Source organism: Talpa europaea, assembly GCF_964194135.1.
Source record: "Talpa europaea genome assembly, chromosome: 8".
NCBI classification, from domain to species: Eukaryota; Metazoa; Chordata; class Mammalia; order Eulipotyphla; family Talpidae; genus Talpa; species Talpa europaea.
This window is the reverse complement of record NC_140075.1, coordinates 123363634-123385767: the sequence shown is the minus strand read 5'-3', so window position 1 is coordinate 123385767 and position 22134 is coordinate 123363634.

Below are 22134 nucleotides of genomic sequence, written 5' to 3'. Positions count from 1 at the left end.
TCGTCTCTGCCCTCGCGCTTGAACCTGCCCCGGGAGGGTCTGGGGAGCTGGAATCAGGAGGATGGTGGAGACGCGGCTTCCGGGTCAGGACACACGGATGGTGTCACCAGGTCCCGTTCCTCCGGGGACGAGGTTTCTCTCTCCACGACGCAGCCCAGACTCGCTCTCCTGCTGGAGAGACAGGTGCAGGGACGAGAGGCTCAGGGGTGTCTAATCCCTCCCGGATCCCCACTCAGAAAACCCTGACGGGGAGACCAGGTTCCAGGAGCACAGCCCTCCCCGCCACGTGCAGAGCAGTTCATTCCCTTCATCTCTCTCCCTCGCCCCAAGGCCAGCCTGACTGGACACCCAGGGACAGGACCCCAAGCAGAGCTCATCCCCGGTCACACCCTCCAAATCCTTCTCACCCTCACCGAGTCCCTCCCAGGCCCTGAACAGAGGCCTCAGCAGGAAGTGAGTTGAGACACGTGTTTTCCTCCATACGTGAAAAGTTGGGACAACAAATAAATACCATAAATGCAAGTTAACCTTGTCAAGTGCTTAAAATATTTCATTTCCCCATATTAGGTGTCCTCACCTTCTCCTTAGTTTACATCCCAATGATATGCCAGGAAGATGGGCCCAGGTGAGGGTCCCTCCCCCACACACACCTGAGTCTCTCTCCCCCAGAAGGGCTGAGGCGTCACAGCTGTCACCAGACAGATGCTCAGAGGCTGTCGGGACAGTAACTTCTCTGTGTCCGTCTATGACACTATTTCCTCAATGTGCACTCACGGTGCCCTGTGCACCAAGCCCTGCACACCTGAGCTACCAGGACATGAGTTTCAGTCATGGAATGACATGCAGGACCTTAAAGGTTATGGGCAACTGAAAGATGGGACAGGTTGGGAACAGAGACACCACGTGTTGACGGACAGGGAGGGTCAATCCACCCAGTGACAGTCTTGTCTCAGGGCCCCGAACTCTGGACACCACCACTCGGGGAGCCACACTGGGCAGAGGGAATAAAATGGGCATTAACCACACACCTCCCTCCTGTCATGAGTACTGATGTCACTCCCTGTGCACACCAGCCCACAGGTGAGATCTGACCACACAACATCCTGTGCTGATGTTTGGGGACCTCACAATGTTCTCAGAACTGGCTGAGCAACTCCCATGCACCCAACAATGCACACGGGTCCCGTTTCCACAGAAGACCCCACAGAGCACGTGTGAGCACCAGCACCGGGGCCTGCGTCACAGCAAATAACGGGGCCTCAGTGTCACCAGCTCTGCCCGCTAATAAGGACCTGCTCATCGTGTGTCATGACCCCACGTCCCAGGACCCTCCCCGGCTCCTCTGCCCAGACCCAGCCAGACAGAGTCTCACCGTCTCCTTGTGCGGGTCCTGGCCCTGCATGTCACCCGGGGTCTCCTTGTTCTGGGGTGACGGCAGGTGGGGTGTTCTCCGCCCTCCCTGTCTCCTGACAGGTGCCCGCGAGCAGAATTCCCCGTGTTCTGTGTGTTCCTCCTTCTCCTGCCCCACGAGGATGTCACTGTGATGCTCGACAGTTTCCTCTGGTGGAATCCCCTGGTCTCCCTGGGGGTGAGCATGTCCTCTGTGGGGGTGACGCCCGCGGTGTGTGGGGCCAGTCTGGTTCCTTGGAGTCTTTTCTCACCCAGACGCTCCCGTGGGGACGCCCAGGACGCGGCTGAGGGACAGGAGACCGTGGACGTGCCATCCCGTCCCGTCTGGTCTGAGAGGGAGACTCAGATTCTCCCGTGGACGTGGGGCTGGTGTGGGGGTGTCACCTGCGGTTCTCAGAACATCTGTGCAAGTTGCTTTCATTCCCCTGTTGAGGGAATTTCTACTCTAATTCTTTGCAATGTCATCGATAAAGTTCTTTGCGCATCCCTGGGGTTCCTCCTGCCCCCCACACTTGGAACTGTCTCCCCGAGAGTCCAGCGAACCCAACTCCGGGGACGCGGAGACTCTCCTGACCCACAGACACGCCCGCGGGGAGCAGGAGCCTGTTTCCCCTGAGACTCCTTTCTCTTCTCCCGCGTCCCCCGCAGACTCCCCCCCGGGGAGAGGACGGGCGGTGCCTGGACACCCCAGGTTGTGTCCGACCCTCTCTCTGACGTTTACCTTCACACGGACCGGCCAGGAAACAGGCGTCATGAGGCGCAGCCCTCCCGCCCCAGAGCGGAGATTGGGTCTCTCTCCTCCTCCGCCTCTCCCGGACCAGCCGGCCCGAAAGCCCAGGAGTGAAGGACACGATCAGCGCCAGGGATGGGTCTGGGCAGCCCCGTCTGCATCCTGCCCTGGGCCCCCTCAGGCGTCCCGACACCCACGTCCCCACAGGCCGCAGCAGGCGCGACTCTGAGCACAGTTTTCTCCCTATTTTAAAGTCCATGACAAAAGATGCACGAACCCCACTCCCTCCTCTCAATATAAACCCCCTTATTCTCTGTTCTCCTCCTCCTTAGTTCACATCTGAGTGACCCCCAGGAAGATGGGCCCAGGTGAGGGTCCCTCCCCCACACACACCTGAGTCTCCATCCCCCACGAGGGCTGAGGCCTCACAGCTGTCACCACACAGATGCTCAGAGGCTGTCGGGACAGTAACTTCTCTGTGTCCGTCTATGACACTATTTCCTCAATGTCCACTCACGGTGCCCTGTGCACCAGGCCCTGCACACCTGAGCTACCAGGACATGAGCTTCCATCATATCTGGACATGGAGGGACTTTAAAAGTCATGGGCAATGAGAGAGCCCACATGGTGTCAGGTAGGGTCAGGGTCCATCCACCCAATGGCCGTCCTGCCTCAGCGCCTTGAAATCTGAAACCGCCCCACAGGGCAGCTACAATGGGCAGAGGGATTGAAATGGCCATTAACCAGACACCTTCCTGCTGTAACGTGTCCTGACCAAGATCCCTGTGCACACCTGCCCCCAGGTGAGACGCTGACCACACAGACGTCCATCCTGTCGTATTCACGGACCTCACACTGTTCTCAGCACTGGCTAAGGAACCCCCACTCACCCCACACGGGTCCTGTTTCCACAGACGTCCCCACAGAGCAGGTGTGAGCACCTGCACCTGGGCCTGCATCCCAGTAAGTAACAGGGGCTCAGTGTCACCAGCTCTGGCCCCTAATAAGGGACCTGCTCATCGTGTGTCATGACCCCACGTCCCAGGATCCTCCCCGGCTCCTCTGCCCAGACCCAGCCAGAGCTGCTATATAGCAGGACACATGCAAATAGGGCGTCTCCTGCTGCTGAAAACCAGCCTGGCCCGCCCTGCAGCCCGCACAGGAGCCCAGCCCGCACCCAGGGTCCCCTCGGGTCAGCAAGGACGCGGACACTCGCCATGGAGCGTGGGCTGAGCTGGCTGCTCCTCGTGGCGCTTCTAGGGGGTGATTCCTGGGGGCAGGATCCCTGAGGAGGGGGGCATGAGGGGGAAGCAGTGGGGAGAGCCGTGTCCTGACGGGCTGTGTCTGTGTTTGCAGGTGTCCAGGGTGAGGCGCAGCTGGTGGAGACTGGGGGAGACTTGGTGCCACCTGGGGGGTCCCTCAGACTCTCCTGTGCAGCCTCCGAATTCACAATCAGCAACTACAACATGCTCTGGGTCCGCCAGGCTCCAGGGAAGGGGCTGCAGTGGGTCGCAACCATTAGTAATAGTGTCAGGGGGACTGGATTGTTTTATACAGGTGCCAGCACAAGCTACGCAAACTCCGTGAAGAGCCGATTCACCATCTCCAGAGACAACGCCAAGAACTCGCTGCATCTGTAAATGAACAGCCTGAGGCCCGAGGACACGGCCGTGTATTACTGTGCAGTAGACACAGTGAGGGGAGCAGGTGTGAGCCCAGACACAAACCCTGCAGGACGGGGGGCGGGGCTGGGGGTCCACTGGGGCGTGTCAGGACCCCTGGGGCCCAGGGACACCGGGAGGCCCAGGAGGCTCAGAGCTCAGAGCACAGCCCGGGAGCAGGTGCAGGGGTGGGGGGCAGGGGCTTCCTGTCTGGGGCTCCCTCTGCAAGACCCCAGCTCCCCAGGGCACCATTGCTCTCCTCTGAGGGTCTCCTGCTCCCCCCATTCCTGGGGAGCCCCAAGGAGGAGGTGACTCTGTCTGTGCACAGGTGAGACCCTCCAGGGACAAGACCCTCACCTGTCCAGGTGTCTGTTACTAACTATTACTGGGGGGACACAGGGAGGGGGCGGTTGTGGCCCAGACACAGACCCTGCAGGACAGGAGGGGGCAGCACCCAGGCCCACCACCAGGGGGCGCTCCGAGCTCACAGCCTGAACTCAGCTCATGGCTGTGGGAGGACATGGACAGGGACGGGACCTCAGCCTTGACCTGCCCTCCAGGCCAACCCCTGCCCTCTCCTAGTGGGTGTCCATCCCTCTGTCCTCCTCGGGTCATCCTGGGGGTCACTCCCCCCAGTGTAATCTGTTGAAATCAGTCGGTCCCTTTGAAATGCTCAGAACAACTGATTTGCTGTTCTGGTTCAGAGACCCAGTTGGATCAGATCACATGGTGTCCACACCACTGTCACCAGGTCCGAAGGGCCCCCAGGAAGGCTGGTAGGGACTCCTGACCGAGGGTCCTGGATCCAAAAACCAGGAGCTGAGCACTGACCGTTGTGTGGATGTTCCCCTGGCAGCTTGCCGGGAGGGGGCTCTGAGGACTCTGCGTGTGTCTCTGTCCTGGCCAGACCTGACTCCTTGTCTGAAGGGCCCTGGTCAGCACTGGGGGTCCCGGGTCTCCTGGCCTGACCTCTGGTGTCTGTGACGGGGGCACCCGCCACGAGAGCTCTCGGGTGGACCCTTCTCTGCAGAGTCTCCCGGGTTCCCAGGACTGTTGCTGCTCAGTGTCTTGTGTGTTTCTCGCTGAACCTCACGAAACTTTGCTCCTGTCCCGTGAAGAAGGACACTGTGTTTCAGGAACGGGGGACAGTGCAGTCGTTGGGGTCCGGTGCCCACGGACGCTGTTCCCTCTTCCATGCTGACTCAGGGTGTTCCCAGCTCTGTGTCTCCCGGGGAGGCCTTTATTTTCTCTTTCTCTCAGGAGGGTTTGGCCTCTTCCAAGCCTCCTCTGCCCTGTGAGGTGACAATTGTCTTTCTGTGTCCTGTCCAGGGGCCACTGTGCCCTCCCAGAGACTGCAGTGGTCCCCGGAGCGCACGAGGGCCGGGGCCCTTTCCACGCGGTCAGTGCTCGTCGCAGGGCCCAGGACTCCCCAGGCCTCGTCTCTTACGTCCTCACGTCAGAGTTTCACCGTCTCCTTGTGCGGGTCCTGCCCCCCCATGTCACCCGGGGTCTCCTTGTTCTGGGGTGACGGCAGGTGGGGTGTTCTCCGCCCTCCCTGTCTCCTGACAGGTGCCCGCAAGCAGAATTCCCCGTGTTCTGTGTGTTCCTCCTTCTCCTGCCCCACGAGGATGTCACTGTGATGCTCGACATAACCAGCCCCAACCCAGAGAGGAAGGAGGAGCCTCACCGGAGAGACCCCAGATGTGCTCATCATAATCCTAATCACCCAACCCCAGGCCCCTCCAGAGACGCCCAACAAGGCCAAAGCAAGCGTCACCCCATGTCCGGGGGAAGCAGTGCTGCCCCCTGACAGTCCCTGACCCCTCCCCCTTCATTACCCGCCCACATCACAGCTGACCATGGGATCCCCACTGCATGCGGCTCTGTCCTTCCTGCTCCCCAGCCCTTCCTGAGCCTTATCCCCCTGGATGGCAGCCTGAGCCCCCGAGACCTTCCCCCTCCTGTCAGCATCCTGGTGCCCTCTGATCCGCCTCCCGCAGCAGCACAGCGTCCTGACCCAGCTCTTTGCTCAGCAGCTCCCGGCAGGTCTGTATTCAGGAGCGACCTCCCCTGGAGGCCAGGAGGGGCAGCTCCCCCAGCGATGCAAGACCCCAGGGCAGGGGCAGGGGCAGGACGGGCACCTCCTGTCACTGGGCAAACAGCATGGGGTGGGGTCAGCGCATTCCATGGTGAAGATACTCAACACCTCTGAGCAGAGAGACGTCCCCTCCCTGGAGTCAGGGCTCCTGGGCATGCCCAGTCCTGGCCTCATCTCAGGAGAAAGCACCATCGTGTCCTGTGACCTCAGGGCAGCGAGGGGCTGGCTCCATGTCACCCACAGGGAACCGGGGACCTGCCCAGGAAATTGGGGATGAAGAGGAACAACAGGCTTCCCCATGACAGGGACGCGCATCAGCTGCCAAAGACCAGCTCTCGGGGTGAGCACCCCAAGGTCTCCCTGGAGCTGCTGGTCACTGACTCGGTCACTCAGGTGCAGACTCGGGGTCCCCGGGGTCACGAGCGATTTCTAGGACCAACCTCAGGCCCTGAGAGACGCCAGCAACCGCCTCTGACAGCAGCAACACAAGTGATAGGAACAGATGGAACAAAACTGACCATGTGGAGTGATGCCCACACGCAAGGGTGGAAGGACTGAAGGATATGACCCCGGGATTCTCCCCGGGGCATGATTTAATGCTCAGATGACCACACCCGCAGCTTCTCCTCTGGGGGTGGAGACAGACTCACTCCAGAGCCCCGTGGACAGACCAGGGCCGGGTCAGCACACCCTGAGGGACGAGGCTGGAGCCTGGCCCTGCCCCGCTCAGCCTCTGCACAGCTCCGTGAGGAGGACCCCAGGGGCTGCGGACAGAGCAGGCCACGAGGACCAGGGACAGAGACAAGCCCAGGACAGACCCACGGACACGCCGTCAGCTGTCGGGAGCTGCTGCCCTGCAGGGAGCTGGAGTGGTTGGAGCCGCTGTTGACTCTGCACAGGGAGTCCAGGACAGCGGAGGTTCTGCAAACAGAACTTCTTCCCAGAACCGACTCCTGCTCCCTGAGGATGTGCTGCTTCTGCGCATGCCCCCGCTCAGCAGGGCAACTTGTCCTCAGCAGACACGTGTTCATCTGTGTCAGCAAAGACACAACCGTGCGCCATGTTCTTCCCTTTGGTCCTGTCCTCCATAAAAGCCTGGGCTGGGAGAGTGTGGGGCAGAGCTGCTCTCGATGCACCCCCCAGCCGCCCCCACTGCAAATTCATTGACACCCCGAGTCTCCGCTCATGGCAGGGAACTCCATGGGCCGTCCCGTCGCGGCAGTGGCGTCCGATCGGGGTCAGGAACCCTGGAACCTCAGGGAAGGAGCGGGTGGCGAGTGTGTTCTCTGGCTCACCTCGATGGTCCTGGGCCGCGGCTGACTGGACGGATGATCCAAGGTTGGGGACAGCAGGGGCGGAATGCGGCTCGTCAGCGTTCATGACCCTTTGAAAATGCCCGTGAGAGCAGCGTGGAGCCCCGTCTCCACCACAGCTTACAGGAGCTGCTCCATTGGGCCCTTCAGGCCTCGCCGCGGTGCCCGGATGACGGTGTTTGGGTGCAGACACGGGGGCGAGTCGGGGCGACTGGGGAAAGGCATCCTGCACAAGGCGTGAAGGTCCCTGCCGGGGTTTCCTCAGTCGGGCTTTGGCACGAGCGGCTCTGGGACCTTCTCAGGAAAGTTGAAAAACGGAAATGAACCATAACCAGGAGGTTCCCGGCTCTTCTCGGCCTCCGATTCCTTCCGTGCCGCTCAGCGCGGGGAGAGTGGCTCTGACAGCGAAGCCCGAGAGACGAGTGTCCAGAATCATCCTCTGCAGAAGGAGCCAGTGGCTGGGGTGACGCCCTCAGCCAAAGCGGTGACAGAACCAAAGACGGTTTTTGCGGAGGACCCAGACACGGCCTCTGGCCGACGACGTCTCCGGTGTGAAACACGAAGGACAGGGAGGGCGAGCTGACCACAGGCGCAGCCCCGGGTCGCTGTGGCCGCCCGAGAGCCTGACTGTGGCCACCCACGTCCTCACAACGGGTCAGAGGAGGCAAAGGGAAGGCCCCGAAGGCCGGGCCAAGGCGGAGGCTCTGGTGGCTGCGCTCGAGCCTCAGGGGTGGCCTCCCGCGAGGAGCGAGCCCGCGGGGCCCCAGGGCGTGAACACAGAGGGTGCCCGGCCCAGGGATCGGCCTCCAGGCAGCCGGCGGCAGCCTCTGGTCCCGGCCGCGCGTGTCGGGGGAGCCGCGGGGGAAGGGCCTGTCCTCAGCTGCCGATCCCGGGCCGGCCGCTCCGCACGCGGACAGGGCCAGAGGCGCCGATCTCCCCTGCCCTCTGGACGTTGTCACCGGTGCCTGGGGTCCTCCTGGAGGTGAAGGGCCGTCCAGTGGACGTGCTGCTGGACACGGGGCCAGGCGCTCTGTCCCCCCATCTGTCCCTGACCGTTAACATCGAACGGGGTGGCAGTTAGGGGTCGCCAAGAAAACCATGTCCAGATATTTGACCCCCCTTTGGGGTGACAAGGAGCCTCTAGGACTCCTTGGTTATTCGCCCGCCTCCCTGGCGTCCCCGAGCGCCAACCCCGCGTGTGGGCAACATCCCTTGGCCAAGGCGGGCGCGGCACTTCATGTCACCCCCAGAACAGCGAGCTGCCCCCTGTGCGCCCTCACTGTGCCTGGGCTTGTGAACACTGACCCCGCAGCCTGGTCTGACGGGTCGCAGGCGGGGGGGACAGTCTCCAGCACCCCCACTAACATCCAGTCACGTTGCCGTCCCAGGCGCCAGGAGATTAAAGTTCGTCTCCGTCTTGGACCTGGAAACCGCGGTTCACTGTGTTTTTCCTCCATCCAGATCCTCGGTTTCTTTTTGCCTGTGAGGACTCTCCAAACTCCCTCCCAGCCTGCCGGGCCTGCCACCGTCCTGCCGCCGTCTCCTGGTCTGTGCACGCCACACCCCTGGTTGGTTTTGTCTCCCGCAGGTTCAAAGCTCCGAGCCTTCAGCTTGCAGGTGTCTCCAGCCCCTGACTGTGCACCGAGCCCCCTGGACAGACCCGCTCCGACACGGCTGCCCTGAAGGACTGCGGCCCCTGCCAGCAGGAGGCAGCCAGAGAGACTCGATGACCCCTACCCTCGACACTGCTCGGTGTATTGCTCTTTCTGGGGGGACTGAGAAAATCTGAAACCAGGACTTGGGGAACCATCAAGCTGAACCACAGGCCGATGCATAACTCCCTCTAAAGCTGGGTCTGCCGCATGTGTGGGATGGCTTATGTCACACTTGGGGAATCCCAAATGGTGCTCTGAGAGCTGGCGCGAGCCAGGAGCCGTGAAGCCAGGAGGCAAACGATAGCGAGTCCCCCAAGGCCCACCTGTTTGGTTTTTATACCCAACCTAGGTGCTTAACCCCACCCTCAGGTCCCAGCCACCTTCCCTTTGGTGGTGACGGGATTTGTCTTTCCCAATGTCCTGATGGCTTTAGTCTGGAGTGGGAGTGGAGTCCACAAAGCCTGTATGGGATTAGCTCAGGACATCCTTTCCCCCTAACACCCCCCCTTCCCTCGGTGGTCCCAGTTCTGCACTCAGACGTCCAGGTTTATTTTCGCTTTGGTTCCTGCGGCACCTTTGCCTGTTTCTCTGTCTACACACGGAGGTGCCGACAGCGTGTGTCTTTCTCCTGCACTCGCTGCTCTCAGCGCCGCCTCGCGGGTCCCCCACGCTGCTGCCAACGCGGGCGTCCGTCCTGCGCGACAGCCGCGGGCTGCGCCCTGAAGAAGCGCCTCGTGCTGCAGAGCCGTCCGTGTCCTCCTCACAGGTGGTTCCCCTCGGCTGTGCCCGCAGGGCCGCGTCAGCACAGGGGAAGGCCAGGCCAGCGCCCTCGGCACGGCCCAGGGGACGTCCGCGTGGCCTGGGCGCCCGAGACCAGGGAAGCCAAACGATGTTAACACATGGGGCGACACCGAATTAAAAGGGTTCCGGGAATGAAAGAAACGATCAGAAACACAAACACACCGGGGGTCCCTGTGGCTCCAGTGGCTCAGTCTCTGCACAATGCAGCTCTCCACAGCCACTGAAGTCCCAGTGCGATCCCCACACAGGGAGCTGCCCGCAGGGGCCGCAGACTCCCCTGTCTCCCCGCTGCTCCCCTCAGCCTTGGATTTCAGTAGAGCTGACTGTTCTGCTCCCCACTCTGTCTCTGGGGAGTTTTTGCGCCCCTAGACCTTTGCCCTGCACCCCAGGTCTTGTATGCATAAATAAATAAAAATTTAAAAATAAACAGAAGACACCAATTAATGAGACACAAAGGCACAGTTCAAGATACTTGTTTTCCAGACTCGTTAGATGGAAACCGTGAATTCTGCAAAAGCAGAGGCACGAAAATGCGAATACTAGCCACAGACTCAGGGGTGACGCTCGCGTGGGATGCATGTGAGACATGTCCGTTATGAACCATGAACACAAACGAAAAGGCACAACAAAGAAGCAACCATGGAACTAAAATGACACTTCAGGCAAAAGGCAGACCCAAAACATAAAGATCTCAATGAGAAGACCCCACAGAGCACGTGTGGGCACCAGCCCCTGGGCCTGCATCACAGCAAGTAACAGGGGCTCAGGGTCACCAGCTCTGGCCCCTAATAAGGGAGCTGCTCATCGTGTGTCATGACCCCACATCCCAGGACCCTCCCCGGCTCCTCTGCCCAGACCCAGCCAGAGCTGCTATATAGCAGGACACATGCAAATAGGGCGTCCCCTGCTGCTGAAAACCAGCCCGGCCCGCCCTGCAGCCCGCACAGGAGCCCAGCCCGCACCCAGGGTCCACTCGGGTCAGCGCGGACGCGGACACTCGCCATGGAGCGTGGGCTGAGCTGGCTGCTGCTCGTGGTTCTTCTAGGGGGTGATTCCTGGGGCAGGATCCCTGAGGAGGGGGCAGGAGGGGAAGCAGTGGGCGAGAGCCATGTCCTGACGGGCTGTGTCTGTGTTTGCAGGTGTCCAGGGTGAGGCGCAGCTGGTGGAGTCTGGGGGAGACTTGGTGCCGCCTGGGGGGACCCTCAGACTCTCCTGTGCAGCCTCCGGATTCACCTTCAGTGATTATGGCATGCACTGGGTCCGCCAGGCTCCAGGGAAGGGGCTACAGTGGGTCGCAGCCATTAATACAAATGGTGGTAGCACATGGTACGCAGACTCCGTGAAGGGCCGATTTACCGTCTCCAGAGACAACGCCAAGAACTCACTGTATCTGCAAATGAGCAGCCTGAGGCCCGAGGACACGGCCGTGTATTTCTGTGCGAGAGGCACAGTGAGGGGAGCGGGTATGAGCCCAGACACAAACCCTGCAGGACGGGGGGCGGGGCTGGGGGTCCACTGGGAACTGTCAGGACCCCAGGGGCCCAGGGACACCAGGGGGCCCAGGAGGCTCAGAGCTCAGAGCACAGCCCGGGAGCAGGTGCAGGGGTGGGGGGCAGGGGCTTCCTGTCTGGGACTCCCTCTGCAAGACCCCAGCTCCCCAGGGCACCATTGCTCTCCTCTGAGAGGCCCCCGCTCCCCACATTCCTGGAGAGCCCCAAGGAGGTGGTGACTCTGTCTGTGCACAGGTGACCCCCCAGGGATGAGACCCTCACCTGTCCAGGTGTCTGTGCAGTCTCTTCACAACAATCCCCTAGAGGCTCAGGAGCAGTAAAAACTGGGTGTATCAACACAGGGGAAATTGGGGAGCGGGAAGATCTCCTAAGCCCATGGAGGTTGCTGACCCTCCCCAGTGTCCTGCCTCCTGTCAGGTCCTGGGGCTGAGGGGGCTCCTGCATCCCCTCTGCACACTGGGCTCAGTGCCCTGAGGGTCACCTGCCAATGTGCTGTTTGGGTCGAGACTCGGCAGGAAGGTGCTGTGGGCGGGTGAGGGTGTCAGTGGGGGATGGTCCCCCTGGGATAGATCCTTCCTCCTCCCCGAACCCCAGGGGGGCGGGTGCTTCCCAGGGGCTCTCAGCCCATCCCCACCTACACCCCACAGCCCCTGCTCCTGACCCCCGTCCCCTCCTGTCCCGGGCAGGGCTGGGGTCCTCCAGGGCTCCCTGTGCTGGGGGCTCAGCTCCACGCCAGGGCGTCTGCGTGGGGCAGGGCTGGACACGCCCCTGGAGGAGACACGCGTGACCTGGACACGCCTGGAGGGTCAGCGGGCGCAGGGGGCACGTTGTGAGCCGAGCCGCGTCCTGACTCCAGCCAGGGGAGCCTGACGCGGGAAGATCCGTCCACGAACCTGCGGAGCCGAGTGCGGGTGTATGAATCATGTCCGTGGAAAGACACACGTGACGACACACGTGACGAGAAAGAGGAAGGAGGAGAAGCCTCGGCTAGAAAACCGTGACGCGCAGAGTCGGGGCCTCCCGCCCACGGGCAGGGAACGGCCTGACGGGGCAGCAACATCCGCCTCGTGCAGGAGCCGGGGCTGAGCTCCGTCCCCCGCGGGTCCTCAACAGCCGACGGCGCCGAATCCGACTTTCCTGAACCCAAACAGGCGCCGTGCTGTGTGGTTGTGGGTTTCCCGAGGTTGAAAGATTTTCCAGACAAATTTTCATCACGTTTATCCCTGCAAGAGCTCATGATGGGGAGACCAAGGCCCGTCCTGCTGGCCCGGAGGACAGAGGGCAGGGCCACCGCCCATCCCGTCTGCGTCCCAGGCGGGGCTGTCCCTGAGCCGGGCCGTGAGGGCCAGACCGAGGCTGAGAGACCCGCGGCCTCCCCACGCACAGGGACGGGCGCCCGCTGCGAACCCTCCCTGGTCACTCCCTGGGCTGGGCCCGGGCTCTGGTCACTCAGCTCAGGTCTCCGGCGGAGCCGCGTCCAGAGAGGAGGAGCTGGTAGGTCTGGGCTTCTGCCCATGGGGCTCCCCAGGGAGGGTCAAGGCTGACCCTGGGGTGGGGGTGAGGGCAGGGGACTGAGCGGGACACCCCTTGTCCCAGGTGTCTTGTCCCAGGGGCAGCTGCAGGAGTCAGGCTGGGCTGGTGACCCCAGACCTGTCCCCACCTGTGCCGTCCCGGGCTCTGTCTCCTCCGGGGATGGTGGTCTGGATCCCCAGGGTCCCGGGCAGGGCAGGGTGGCTGGACGGGGTCACTGCAGTGGGTCACCCTGAGCACAGACGACAGCCCCGCTCCGGGCCCCTGTCCATCTCTGCTGCCCCGGCCCGAACCCGCTCTCCCTGCAGCTGAGCTCCGTGACCCAAGGACACGGCCATGTGTGCTGGGGGGACCCGGGGAGGGCAGGTGTGGCCCAGACACAGGCCCTGCAGGACAGGAGGGGGCAGCACCCAGGCCCACCACCAGGGGGCGCTCCGAGCTCACAGCCCTGGACTCAGCTCATGGCTGTGGGGGGACATGGACAGGGAAGGGACCTCAGCCTTGACCGGCCGTCCAGGCCGATCCCTGCCCTCTGCCAGTGTGTGGCCATCCCTCTGTCCTACTCAGGTCCAGCCTGGGTGTCACTCCCCCAGTGCCATCTGCTGATAACATCTGTGCCTCTGAAATGTGTCAGAACAACTGATTCGCTGTTCTGGTTCCGAGACCCAGTGGGATTAGATCACTGTGGTGTCCACACCCCTGTCACCCTCAGGAAGGCTGATAGGGACTCCTGACCAAGGGTCCAGGATCCAGGCCCCGGGAACTGAGCCCTGAACCCGTGTTTGGAGAGATCCTGGCAGCTGACAGGGACGGAGGGTCTGAGGACTCTGCGTGTGTCTCTGTCCTGGCCAGAACCGACTCCCTGTCTGAAAGGCCCCTGGTCAGCCCTGGGGGTCCCGCGTCTCCTGGCCCGACCTGGTGTCTGTGACGGGGGCACCCGTCACGAGAGCTCTCGGGTGGACCCTTCTCTGCAGAGTCTCCCGGGTTCCCAGGACTGTTGCTGCTCAGTGTCGTGTGTGTTTCTCGCTGAACCTCACGAAACTTTGCTCCTGTCCCGTGAAGAAGGACACTGTGTTTCAGGAACGGGGGACAGTGCAGACTTTGGGGTCCGGTGCCCACGGACGCTGTTCCCTCTTCCATGCTGACTCAGGGTGTTCCCAGCTCTGTGTCTCCCCAGGGAGGCCTTTATTTTCTCTTTCTCTCAGGAGGGTTTGGCCTCTTCCAAGCCTCCTCTGCCCCTGTGAAGTGACAATTGTCTTTCTGTGTCCTGTCAAGGGGCCACTGTGCCCTCCCAGAGACTGCAGTGGTCCCCGGAGCGCACGGGGGCCGGGGCCCTGTCCACGCGGTCAGAGCTCGTCGCAGGGCCCAGGACTCCCCAGGCCTCGTCTCTTACGTCCTCACGACAGAGTCTCACCGTCTCCTTGTGTGGGTCCTGTGAAGTGACACAATCACGTTCGCCAGCGCGTGAGGAACGACTTCACATCCCCCTGACGACACCGTGTGAGATCTCTGGGGAGACGCAGGAAACCCTGACACTGAGATGCAGGGAACTGTGCTGAGGACGGGAGCCCCGACGCCAGGAGGAGACACTAAACACGGGGTCATGTCAGAGCTTCCCCAGTCACGGTGGACTCAACGCGACGATCCTGAGACTTTCAGGTTGTTCCTTGGTGGCTGCAGATGCCAAACCCTGCGTGGACGGTGGATTTGCACACCCTGGAGAACCAGCACAGGAGACGAGCAAATACAACAATCAAATCAAAATTAGTCACGGACATGATGTAAAATGTAGAAGAATCAAACCCTGACGGTGAACAAGGAGAAGACTTTTATGTCACGGGGTGTGGACGGGGCCCTGGGGTGGCACCACAGAAATGACCCAGTTCCAGCAGGAATTGTTTTCTAGACGCGTCACATCAAAACTGTAAACTCTGCAGAAGCAAATGACTTAACAAGAGGATGCGAGCAGCAGCCCTGGGGTGATAACGGGGTGTGATCGTGGGAGATGTGTCCATTCCAGAAAAGGCCACCATTTTCCGATGAGCTTCAGAATCACCCAGTGAGTGTTGGCTCCAGGGCCCGTCTCGGGAACACACGCCTCAGGGGTCTGAAACACGTGCCTTCCAGCACGACTGATTATGAACCGGTTTCCAATATTCTCCACGTCCTCCAATGTGTAACCAGCCACCCTTGATAGACCTGAGGGGACGGAGCCCGGCACGCGTCCCCACTAGAGCAGGCCTGAGGCGCCCCGAGGCGAAATGGTCCGAGAGAAGCACCCCCCATGCTGTTCCCGTGGCCCCGGGACCCCGGGTTCCGTATAGGAACTAGGAGGCCGCCCTCGACCTCCCGGTGCCCGCGGAGCGTGGTGTCGTCGCCAGGCGTGACCTCCTGAGTCTCGGCGTGGGCAGCACCTGTGTCTGTTTTCTGAATGACGCGTTCCTCGGGAAACCCGCGGCCGTGTTCATGTGCCGAGCAGCCACGTCCACACAGACGGGAGAACTCAGAAAGGGCTGGGCCCTGGCTGATGATCAAACACAAGGTCTGAAATGACGGAAAAGGGAAATCACAGGATGGCGGATGTGACGATCACATCACGAATTTCTGATGCATCAATAAGGGCCCGCGGAGACCCTCAGTAGGAGACACTCGCGCCCTGTCCAGGGTCTGTGTCTCCTCATCCCCCTCCCGTCCCCTCCCGTCGCCTGGCGCTGCCTCGTCCTTGTGGAAACTGGCCGGGTGGGAGCTAGATTGCGGCAGAGGAGAAGCTCAGCCTCTCCCCTTGAGGTGCTGCCGTGTGGGCTGGGCACACGGTCTCCCTCCTGTGGGGCGCGTCACCTCCGCGCGTCTCCCTGGGAGACGTGACCATGAACGGGGTGAGTCTCGTCAGCTGCCTTCTCTGCAGCGGCTGATCTGGGCCGTGATTTCATCTCTATCTGCTGAGATGGAGAATGACCTGGACGGACCGTCCACGTCCATCCCTCCCGTGTCCTGGAGTGAACACCCCTGGGTGCTGTGAAGGCTCCTCTCAGTGTGTCATTAATTTTGTTTCCTAAGCTTTTTTTGAGGGTTGGTTTGAGGATTTTGAGGATTTTTGCGTCTCTGTGGTGGGGACGCGGGTCTGCAGCGTCTCTGCCGGGGCGACGTCCTTGTCTGTCTCAGGGTGGGGACCCCGGGGGCCTCTTGACCTGCTCCTGCAGTGCGGCCCCCCCGGGTCCCTGCGGAGAGCAGGAGGCTGCACACGCGCCCCCCGCAGGCTCTGCCAGGCTCGCTCTTTGGACCTGCACGTCCTGGTGTTTGTTCTCTGGAGACGCTGATTCCCTCTCGAAGCTCTGGCTTTGTTCTGTTCGGGTCTAACCTTCCCGACTCCCTCCTGGGCGTGTGTGTGACTCTAGGATTCTGTCCATTTCCTCCGGCCTCGCCAATCTGTCCCGACACACGCGGAGCCTCCCCGACCCTCCGTGGTCCAGGTGTTCATGTCACTTCTCCTCACGCTTCCCTGACGCTGCTCACGAGAGTCTCCTCCACATTTCCAAGGAGAGCGTGCACTTTGCTGACTTTCTCCATCCCCAGCTTTTCTCAGACTGCTCCTTGGAGATGCCTCTTTCACCTGAGCTTCATTTTTTCTTTTTTTAAAAGATTTATTTATTTATATATACAAGAGCTGGGGTGCAGGCCAGAGGTACAGGCGGTGAAAAGACTCCCCAGAAACAGGTTGGGGAGCAGAACAAGCAGATCCACAGAAACACACTGCAGAGGCAGCCGCGGGGGGACAGGACAGGTCTGCTGCGCCCTGGGTCAGGGCTGGACATGGAGCTGGTGCCGCAGAGGCTGCAGACAGCTTCCCAGTGCCGGGCTCACCCCTTGCACCCCCAGGGAGGCCCGAGCTTCACCTATTTCTAGTCCAGTTCTCATTATGTCCTTCCCTCTCCTGGCTTTAGGTTTCAATTGCTCACTTTTGAGTGGCTGCTTCGCTGTGATGACGGGTTATTAATTTGAGCCTCTCTGGCCTGTGCTGTGTCCTGCCTGTCTGTCCGGCCCCGTGTGTGGTGTCTCCTGGGCCCCCGGGCCTGGAGGGCGCGAGTGCATCCTCCTGTTCTCGTGGCACAATATGTTTCCTTGTCTCCTCTCCCCACGGACCAGGCCTCGGCCAGGAGTGCCTCCCGCGGTCCCCACAGACGAAAATGTTTTCAGACTTTCCGTCTGTGGAAAACTCCCAGTTTCCTGCCGTGGTGACCAGAGAAGTCACTGACATGACGTCGGCTGTCACCACTGTGTGGACGCAGGAGAGTTACATGTTGATGGAGCAGAAGCGGGTTTACCTCTGAGTCTGCCCCGAGGCCACAGCGTCACACCTCGGCACGTGTGTCCTCACGCGCCCGCCAGCGCCGGGGCCGGCACCCCTCACGGTCCAGGAATCCCTCCCGCCCCTCCAGACACCCCACGGGGCCTCGTCCTACAGGACATGTCAAGTGTGTGCTCCAAGCCTGGGCTCGGGTGACGCTTTGTCAGGTTCTCTGGGACCCCGCGGGAGGGGGGCTCCCGCCTTTGCCCTTCAAATTCCAGCCTGTTTCCCGCGGGACGGTCGCCGCAGCTCCACCCTGTGTGGCAAAGCAGAGGATTCCTTCCCTTCCCAGGGAGACAGGATCATGTAATTACCCTGTTCCAGGCACCAACCACGCCGCTGTCCTTGGGCACATACGTGCCTCCCATGACCAAGCGTGTCCGTAGGGCTGCGGCATCAAGGAGCCAAGTAAAGGCTCCACACTCCCAGCGTACGTCTCACGGTGTCTCTGGGACTGTCCTCCAGTGGCAGGAGAAGGAAAAATGAACATAAATAAGATTAGATCAAGACCCCAGGTCCCCAGGGCACCATTGCTCTCCTCTGTGTCGTGACTCCTCCTGCTCTGTCTCTGCGGGGACGTGTCTCATTCCATCCCCCACGAGCCACCGTCGGGCCGCGGGGTCGTCACGGTCTCCCCTGGGAACGTTTCTCAGGCTCTCCCCGTGCGGACAAGCCCCAGTTTGGGGCCCCTGTGCCCGGGGACGACACAGACACGATCCCCACGGTCACGACGTGTGGCACCTGCTGTTCACTGTCCTCTGGGGAAAAGCGGGTTCACATCCTCGCGTCTGCTCCTCGGGTCCCGGGTCCACACTCACACAGGCGCCCTCACACCCTCCATGCCCTGGCCCAGCACCCCACTCCATGGGACCCGCTTCCCCTACCCGGCAACCAGTGTCCCCTCTGGTGGCCTCAGTTCTGCCGCTGATGTCAGGATTCACTGTCCCCAGTTCTGAAAACGCTCTGCTCCGCTTCTCTGCACCCGCAGGAACTGAGACCCACGACGTCTGTCTCTTCTTCATCATTTCCCTGACATCCCCCCTCAGGGTCCTCCATGTTGCTGCTGCATGTGCAGGATCCGTCCTTTGCTACAGCTGAGCTGTCAGCACTTGTCCACACACACCTCAGTCCAGATCCATCCCCTGCCCTCGGTTCCACATCCCGCTGTGCCAACAGGGCGGCATCAGCACAGGAGGGAAAAGGCACCAACACTTGGCATTGCCCTAGTGGATATATTGAGGACGGGGCTCCCACGACAAGAGAAGCAAAATGAACATTAACAGACGGGCCACATCAAACTAAAATGCTTCCGAAAAGGAAAGAAACTGTCGGAAAAACAAGAGACGGGAACTGAATGGGAGAAATTACGTGACAGGACATGTCTGACAAAGGGCAGATCCTAAAAAAACAAAGGTCTCAGGCAAGACGACCCCACAGAGCAGTGGAGCACCAGCACCTGGGCCTGCGTCACAGCAAGTAACAGGGGGTCAGGGTCCCCAGCTCTGGCACTAATAAGGGACCTGCTCATCGTGTGTCATGACCCCACGTCCCAGGACCCTCCCAGCTCCTCTGCCCAGACCCAGCCAGAGCTGCTATATAGCAGGACACATGCAAATAGGGCGTCCCCTGCTGCTGAAAACCAGCCCGGCCCACCCTGCAGCCCGCACAGGAGCCCAGCAGCACCCAGGGTCCCCTCGGGTCAGCACGGACGCGGACACTCGCCATGGAGCGTGGGCTGAGCTGGCTGCTCCTCGTGGCGCTTCTAGGGGGTGATTCCTGGGGGCAGGATCCCTGAGGAGGGGGCAGTAGGGGGAAGCAGTGGGCGAGAGCCATGTCCTGACGGGCTGTGTCTGTGTTTGCAGGTGTCCAGGGTGAGGCGCAGCTGGTGGAGTCTGGGGGAGACTTGGTGCCGTCTGGGGGGACCCTCAGACTCTCCTGTGCAGCCTCCGGATTCACCTTCAGCAGCTACCACATGAACTGGGTCCGCCAGGCTCCAGGGAAGGGGCTACAGTGGGTTGCAGTTATATGGTATGATGGGAGTAAGCAATACTACGCAGACTCCGTGAAGGGCCGATTCACCGTCTCCAGAGACCACGCCAAGAACGTGCTGTATCTGCAAATGAGCAGCCTGAGGCCCGAGGACACGGCCGTATATTTCTGTGCGAGAAGCACAGTGAGGGGAGCGGGTGTGAGCCCAGACACAAACCCTGCAGGACGGGGGGGCAGGGCTGGGGGTCCACTGGGGCGTGTCAGGACCCCAGGGGCCCAGGGACACCGGCAGGCCCAGGAGGCTCAGAGCTCAGAGCACAGCCCGGGAGCAGGTGCAGGGGTGGAGGGCAGGAGCTTCCTGTCTGGGCTTCCTCTGCAAGACCCCAGCTCCCCAGGGCACCATTGCTCTCCTCTGAGAGGCTCCCGCTCCCCACATTCTTGGGGAGCCCTAAGGAGGAGGTGACTGGCTGAGCTCAGGTGAGACCTCCCCTGTATCTAGACCATTACCTGTCCAGAAGTTTATTTACTTTCTTCCCAACAATCCCCTAGAGGCTCAGGAGAAATAGAAACCGGGTGGATCAACACAGGGGAAATTGGGGAGCGGGAAGAGCTCCTAAGACCATGGAGGATGCTGACCCTCCTCAGTTTCCACCTCCTGTCGGGTCCTTGGGCTGGGGGGCTCCTGCGTCCCCTCTGCACACTGGGCTCAGGGTCCTGAGGGTCACCTGACAATGGGCTGTTTGGGAAGAGACTCAGCAGGAAGGTGCTGTGGGCGGGTGAGGGTGTCAGAGGGGGACGGTCCCCCTGGGATAGATCCTTCCTCCTCCCCGAACCCCAATGGACAGGTACTTACCAGAGGCTCCTGGCCCCTCCCTGCCCACACCCATAGCCCCTGCTCCTGATCCCCAACCCCTTCTGTCCGGGGCAGGGCTGGGGTCTCCCATGGCGCCCTGTGCTGGGGCCTCAGCTCCACCCCAGGGCCTCTGCGCGGGGCAGGGCTGACACGCCCCTGGAGGAGACACGCGTGACCTGGACACGCCTGGAGGGTCAGCGGGCGCAGGGGGCACGTTGTGAGCCGAGCCGCGTCCTGACTCCAGCCGTGGGAGCCTGACGTGGGAAGATCCGTCCAGGAACCTGCGGAGCCGAGTGCGGGTGAATGAATCGTGTCCGTGGAGAGACACGCGTGACGACACACGTGACGAGAAAGAGGAAGGAGGAGAAGCCTCGGCTAGAAAACCGTGATGCGCAGAGTCGGGGCCTCCCGCCCACGGGCAGGGAACAGCCTGACGGGGCAGCAGTGTCCACCTCGTGAGGGAGCCGGGGCTGAGCTCTGTCCCCCTCACCTGTCCAGGTGTCTGTTACTTACTATTGCTGGGGGGACACAGGAAGGGGCGGGTGTGGCCCAGACTCAGACCCTGCAAGACGGGAGGGTGGGGCTGCGGGTCCACTGGGGCATGTCAGGACCCCAGGGGACCATGGACAGCCCGGGAGCAGGTGCAAGGTTAAGGGAAGGCAGGGGCTTCCTGTCTGGGGCTCCCTCTGCAAGACCCCAGCTCCCCAGGGCACCATTGCTCTCCTCTGAGAGGCTCCCGCTCCCCACATTCCTGGGAAGCCCCAAGGAGGAGGTGACTCTGTCTGTGCACAGGTGACACCTCCCCAGGGACGAGACCCTCACCTGTCCAGGTGTCTGGTACTTACTATTACTGGGGGAGATGGGGAGGGGGCGTGTGTGGCCAGACACAGACCCTGCAGGACAGGAGGGGGCAGCAGCCAGGCCCACCACCAGGGGGCGCTCCGAGCTCCCAGCCTGGACTCAGCTCATGGCTGTGGGGGGACATGGACAGGGACGGGACCTCTGCCTTGACCTGTCTCCAGGCTGACCCTGTCCTCTCCTAGTGGGTGTCCATCCCTCTGTCCTCTTCGGGTCCAGCCTGGGGTCACTCCCCCAGTGCAATTTGTTGATAACGTCTGTGCCTTTGTATTGAGTCAGAACCACTGATTGTTCTGCTCCAACACCCAGTGGGATCAGATCACCGTGATGTCCACACCCTGTCACCAGTCCCACGGCCCCTAAGTCGGCCACTGGGGACTCCTGATGAAGGCTCCTGGATCCAGGCCCTAAGAGCTGAGCCCTGAACCGTGTTTGGATGGAACCTGGCAGCTGGCCGGGACGGGGGTCTGAGGACTCTGCGTGTGTCTCTGTCCTGGCCCAACCCGACTCCCTGTCTGAAAGACCCCTGGTCAGCACTGGAGGTCCACGGTGTCCTGGTCTGACCTCTGGTGTCTGTGACGGGGGCACCCGCCACGAGAGCTCTCGGGTGGACCCTTCTCTGCAGAGTCTCCCGGGTTCCCAGGACTGTTGCTGCTCAGTGTCTTGTGTGTTTCTAGCTGAGCCTCATTGAAATTGGGGCCTTTCTGTGACACAGGCCGTGTGTTTCCAGGGACGCGGCGGGTCTGTGGCTGTTCGGGGCTGTGGCCACCGCCCAGAGCTCGCTCCCCGGCGGGAGTCAGGAGGTGTCCAGCTCTCGTCTCCTCTGCGTGACGCGTCACGTCTCCTCCTTTCTCTCAAGGCTGTTTCCCTCTCCAAGGCCTTGGGGATCCGTATAAACATGATAACTGTGGTTTCTCTTTCCCGCACACCCTCATCTGCATTTGTGGGTCTTGCCTCACGTCCACGCGTGGCTCTGGGGACAGGCCCTGGTGGACGGCACCCTCCCCCAGGCGCGCAGGGTCCTCCCTCTTCCGGGGCCTCTTTCATGTCCACGGACCGAGCCCCACATCGTCCCCGGACCGTCCTGCTCCCTCTGACGTCATCCAGGACCTGTCTGTGAGGGCGTGACCGGGACTGGCCCCAGGCCCTTCTCCTGCCGTGGTGACGCCAGAGTCACCCCTGAGAGTGTGTGTTGGATCCTCTGCTGCCCCGACGGGCCCAGTTGTTATCTTGAGACAGTTTCATTCCTGGAGTCTCTGGTGTCCCTCAGTGTCCTCGTGTCCTCTTCAGACGGGGAGAGGCACGTGTCCTCTTCCTCGGGGTCCTGCTGGGCTTCTCCCTCCCTGACCACCTCGGCTGGACGTCGGGCGGGGACGAGCC